Source organism: Ranitomeya variabilis, chromosome 5, assembly GCF_051348905.1.
Source record: "Ranitomeya variabilis isolate aRanVar5 chromosome 5, aRanVar5.hap1, whole genome shotgun sequence".
In the NCBI taxonomy this organism is placed as follows: Eukaryota; Metazoa; Chordata; class Amphibia; order Anura; family Dendrobatidae; genus Ranitomeya; species Ranitomeya variabilis.
The window spans coordinates 243,595,107-243,600,934 of NC_135236.1; the positions used below are offsets into that span (position 1 = coordinate 243,595,107).

The 5,828-nt window shown below is 42.0% G+C and overlaps 1 non-coding gene across 1 annotated transcript; it reads left to right on the plus strand.

Moving 5' to 3' along the window:
• The first annotated feature begins 5,311 nt into the window (after positions 1–5,311).
• On the plus strand, positions 5,312–5,383 carry TRNAD-GUC (transfer RNA aspartic acid (anticodon GUC)). Its single transcript has one exon. It is a non-coding gene; the product is annotated as a tRNA-Asp (tRNA).
• The last annotated feature ends 445 nt before the right edge of the window (positions 5,384–5,828 follow it).

Genomic DNA, 5,828 nt, shown 5'->3' on the forward strand with positions numbered 1-5,828 from the left:
CAAGATACGTGTTTGCCATCACAGACTGCTTCGCAAAAAAAAATGGGTTTATCACCTTATCATGCATCAGGCCACATCACACGTTCACTTTAGGGGTGTTAAGTTCTTGACTTACATGGAAAACCACACTGCTGGCATAAGCTTGTGGTTGCATGATGTCACAGACTTGTCAGTGTATTAATCAGAGTTCAGTTTATCAGGGGTTATTCTGACTGGGGGCTCAGCAACAGCTTAAATGAGTTTGTGTAGTTTGATTGGTTCTTGTTATCTCTACTCATGAACAGGTTTGATATGATTGGGCCAGAGAAAGGGCACCAAAAGTGCACCCTGCCTTTTCCGACACACTGTATATGTCCCCAGTCTGGACTGGTGATGTATATTCCCCCTCACTGGGAGTGCCTCAATAACTCATACCTATAAGGAAAGCCTTTCTGGTGACTATTTGTCCTCGGTGCAGTTCACTAACTGACCTGGGGCAAGTGGTGGCACCAGAGAGTCGATCCCTGCTGGGTCCATCTCTCCTCTCCCCCAGAGTGAGCAAAGTCAACACCCCCTTCCCCTGTGAGATCTGTCACAGCACCACTAGATGAATTCATTGAGAGGTGAAGTTTGTAAAATGAGGTTACTTATGAGAGGTTCTGCTGTTCTGGCACCTCAAGGGCTCTGCCAATGTATCATGGCATCATCAAACCAGTCCAGAAAAATCTGGAAAGTAGAACTGCTTGTGCAGTGGTATGGTGGAGCGATGGGTAGTGTAGGTTGTAGGCTTGTCAGAAGAAGTGGTTCTTCAGGATCGTTTTGAATGTTCCCATGGTGGGCAAGAGTATGATATGTTGAGGCAGACAGTTCTAGAGAAGAGGGGATCTACGAGAGAAATCTAGTATGTGAATGTGGGAAGAAGAGATAAGATGGGATCTTGTGAAGTTCGGAAATTGTGTGCAGGTACAGTGCCTTGCGAAAGTATCCGGCCCCCTGGAACTTTTCAACCTTTTCCCACATATCATGCTTCAAACATAAAGATACCAAATGTAAATTTTTGGTGAAGAATCAACAACAAGTGGAACACAATTGTGAAGTTGAATGAAATGTATTGGTTATTTTAAATTTAAACTGAAAAGTGGGGCATGCAATATTATTCGGCCCCTTTAACTTAATACTTTGTTGCACCACCTTTTGCTGCAATTACAGCTGCAAGTCGCTTGGGGTATGTCTCTATCAGTTTTGTTCATTGAGAGACTGAAATTCTTGCCCATTCTTCCTTGGCAAACAGCTTGAACTCAGTGAGGTTTGATGGAGATCGTTTGTGAACAGCAGTTTTCAGCTTTTTCCACAGATTCTTGATTGGATTGAGGTCTGGACTTTGACTTGGCCATTCTATCACCTGGATACATTTATTTGTGAACAATTCCAGTGTAGATTTTGCTTTTCTGTTTGGGATCATTGTCTTGTTGGAAGATACATCTCTGTCCCAGTCTCAGGTCTTTTGCAGACTCCAACAGGTTTTCTTCAAGAATGGTCCTGTATTTGGCTCCATCCATCTTCCCATCAATTTTAACCATCTTCCCTGTCTCTGCTGAAGAAAAGCAGGCCCAAACCATGATGCTGCCACCACCATGTTTGACAGTCAGGATGGTGTGTTCAGGGTGATGAGCTGTGTTGCCTTTACGCCAAACATATCTTTTGGCATTGTTGCCAAAACGTTTGATTTTGGATTCATCTCACCAGAGCACCTTCTTCCACATATTTGGTGTGTCTCCCAGGTGGCTTATTGCAAACTTTAAGCATCACTTTTTATGGATATCTTTGAGAAATGGCTTTCTTCTTGCCACTCTTCCATAAAGGCCAGATTTGTGCAGTGTAAGACTGATTGTTGTCCTATGGAAAGACTGTCCCACCTCAGCTGTAGATCTCTGCAGTTCATCCAGAGTGATCATGGGCCTCTTGGCTGCATCTCTGATCTCCTTGTTTGAGATGAAAATTTTGGTCTTGGTAGATTTTCAGTGGTATGATACTCCTTCCATTTCAATATGATCACTTGCACAGTGCTCCTTGGGATGTTTAAAGTTTTGGGAATCATTTTGTATCCAAATCCAGCTTTAAACTTCTCCACAACAGTATCACGGACCTGCCTGTTGTGTTCCTTGGTTTTCATGATGCTCTCTGTGCTTCAAACAGAACCCTGAGACTATCACAAAGCAGGTGCATTTATACGGAGACTTGATTACACACAGGTGGATTATATTTATCATCATTGGGTATTTAGGACAACATTAGATCATTCAGAGATCCACAATGAACTTCTGGAGTGAGTTTGCTGCACTGAAAGAAAAGGGGCTGAATAATATTGCACGCCCCACTTTTCAGTCTTTGAATTTCCACAAAAATTTAAAATAACCAATAAATTTCATTCAACTTCACAATTGTGTTACACTTGTTGTTGATTCTTCACCAAAAATTTACATTTGGTATCTTTATGTTTGAAGCATGATATGTGGGAAAAGGTTGAAAAGTTCCAGGGGGTCGAATACTTTCACAAGGCACTGTAAGTACCGGGAGACTAGGTGACAGATGTATGGAGGAGACAGGTTGTGGATGGATTTGTATGCTTTGCATGGCAGCATGGTGGCTCAGTGGTTAGTACTGCAGTGTTGGGGTCCTGGGTTCAAATCCCACGAAAGACAACATCTGCAAGGAGTTTGTGTATTTTCCCCATGTTTAAGTGGGTTTCCTCCAGGTACTCTGGTTTCCTACCACATTCCAAAGACATACTGATTGGGAATTTAGATTGTGAGCCACGTCGGGGACAAAGATGATGTGTGCAAACTACAAAGCGCTGTGGAATATGTTGTTGGTAAATAAAGATTATTATTATGGTTGGGATTTTGAACTGAAGTCTCTGGGTAATGGGGAGCTATTGAAGGGATTGACAGAGAGGAGAAGCCATGAAACAGCGGGGTGATAGGCAGATTAGTCGGGCAGCAGAGTTTAGGATGGATTGGAGAGGTGCGAGACTGTTACACTCTAGGGCACAATGCAGGAGCTTGCAGTAGTCGAGATGGAAGATAATGAATGCATGGACTGAGGTTTTTGAGATTCTTGATTTTGGAATGTACGGATCCAGGAAATATTTTTGAGCTGTAAATATCAGGAAGTGGAAATGACATGAATATGTATTTTGAAGCAGAGATCAGAGTCCAGGGTTACACTGATCCAGTGAGCTTGCGGGATTCCCTCCTCTACACCTTGTAGAGGATGGCCAGAAAGAGCATATGTTCCAATGGATGGCAAGCACTGCATCAAGTGGCCTCTCCTCCTCTTCCTCCACCTTAACATCACACACTGTACAATGCTTAGAGGTGGCACCTCAATTACCCTAGATTTCCCCCATCACAACTCACAACTCTCCAGCTGCCCAACTAACTGTTGGCAACCACAGATGTGCAAGTCTGCAGATCTGTTCACACATTCTATTCCATGGCCATCAGAGGTCTGCTCCAAAGATTCACAGAACCCAGAGGAGTAAAGCATCTGCACCGATTACCCAAATTTTTTAAAGTTAGATCCGGAGGGGTACACCGACTGTACTGTGCTGTCATGGCAGGAAGAGGAGGAGTGTGACTCTCAGGGCGAGGAGTGGGAGAAAAGAGAGGATGACAACATTGCTTGTAGATCCCATTTGGTGTGAACCCAGAGGCACACAGATGCATAGCTCAGCAGAGGAGGAAGACGAGGGGGGTTACGTTGTGGCTTGCCCCACAGACACGGAGTGATGCAACCACAGCAAGAACTGCCTCCTCAGCCCCAACTCTGGCTGTGGCCAGCAGCGGTTGTGGGTCTGCAGTTCGCATGGGCGGCAAGGGTTGCGAAGCCTGTGCTTTCTTTGAGACCAAAAAGGATGACCCAAATCACGCTATCTGCCAATTTTGTAGAAAAAAATAATTGAAATGGTGCCCTTGCCCGTAGTGAAATTTAAACATACAGTGAATTACACACAATTAACCATCATTTATTTTAGGGGGGACAGGTCATTTTTTGTGGTTTATGGAGTTGATTATATGGTAAAAATGATTCTGTAGGTTTGTATGATTATGGTGATAATAACGTTGCAATTCTGAAGTTTGCAAAAAAAATTTACATGTGTCCAAATTTTCTAAGACTTTACTTTTTTTACTTTTACCATTGATGGAGCTGTGTGAGAACTTGATTTTTTGCATGGTGAGACATGTTTCTTTGCGGTACATACAATGATTTGATCTTTTTTACATTTTTCATGGAGGCGATCAAAAAACAACACATTTTTGACTATTTTTTTATTTATGGTAAGGGTCAATTAATTTTAGATATTGATAGATTGAACTTTTACAAATCCGTTGATACCAAATAATTTTCTTATTTTTAATGGATGAGAAGAGGTGAAGGTAGAATTCTATGTATTATTTTATTTTTTGGGAGTTGACTGACCAGGATCCTCGTTAGGAGGGAGTGCGCTGACTACAACTCCCACCACCCCCTAACACCTCCTTTTATTCTAAGTTCTTGAGCTGCTGTTAGTTGTATCTGCTCCTAGGGATGGTGGCTACCTGGGAAAGCTGGTCTCAGAAATAGATTTGAGTTACTTTAACTGCTGTATCCCTACAGATATCCGAGTGCGGCAGTCAAATCAATGCAGTTGCAGCACCCTGATCACAGTAATTAGGGGTGAGTGCTTCCTCAGGTCCAGGCACAAGTACTGCATCCACCACAACAGTCCTGGAGGCCAAACCTGGTGAGTGCTCAGTAATTACTGTGATCTGAGCACTGCAGCTGCAATGTTTTGACGGTTCCACTGTGATCACAGTGCAGGCAACAGAGGAAACTGTAACTTAGTGCTATATTCTAAGCAACAAAAAATGGCACTGAGCTCCAACTACAGCTGAAAACTGGACTCCCAGAAGGCCAAAGTATAGATAATAAGAGACTGTGTTCAGTTGCCAAACCTATGGCTTGCGGTTGCCATATTTCCTGTGTGTAAATGTTGTACAACACAGACACCAGCAAATAAACATTGCAGCTCAGTGACTGAGTAAAAAAAATTACACCAGTTAATTTTAAAAAGTTATATATACATTTTTAATATGAATTCCAAACATAAAACAAATTTACATTCCCTTTAAGGAAATTGTCCTAGATAAAGAATCTAGAACTATCCCTTGTTTGACTGATGTGAAAAAGAAATGCTTATGCACCACACGATGGCAGCATTGTACTGTAACTTACTCACATGATTTAACATCGATGAATGCCAGTGTTAGAAAATTTGCTGCTGAGCCAATCCTCGTTAGTATAGTGGTAAGTATCCCCGCCTGTCACGCGGGAGACCGGGGTTCGATTCCCCGACGGGGAGGTCTCACTTTTTTTTCCACATATTCCAAGCTTATTAATTTTTTTTATTTTTTTTTAAACCAACCAAACTTCTCATGAAGTGCAAGTAAAAGAATTTAGCACAAGTCCAAATCACATACTAATGAAAAACAATAACTGGCTGGTTATCTCAGTTGACTGGGGGATGATACCCTGGCCAGTGTCTAGCTTTGTTACTGTATATTATATTACTGTATTTGTTATGCTGAAAAAGTTAATAAAAAGGTCAGAGAATCATCTACTGATGTAGCCAGAGCTGTGCTAACCGGCCATCTGTGGATATCTACATGCGTGTGCTAAATTTGTTCTTAGAATTTATTCTAATATTTATATGTTATTGGTTTTATGTGTATTAATATATCGGAAAATGCATCCCCCACCTTTGTTCAATTGCCATAGATCTAACTACATCAGTGCTCAGCTAAAAT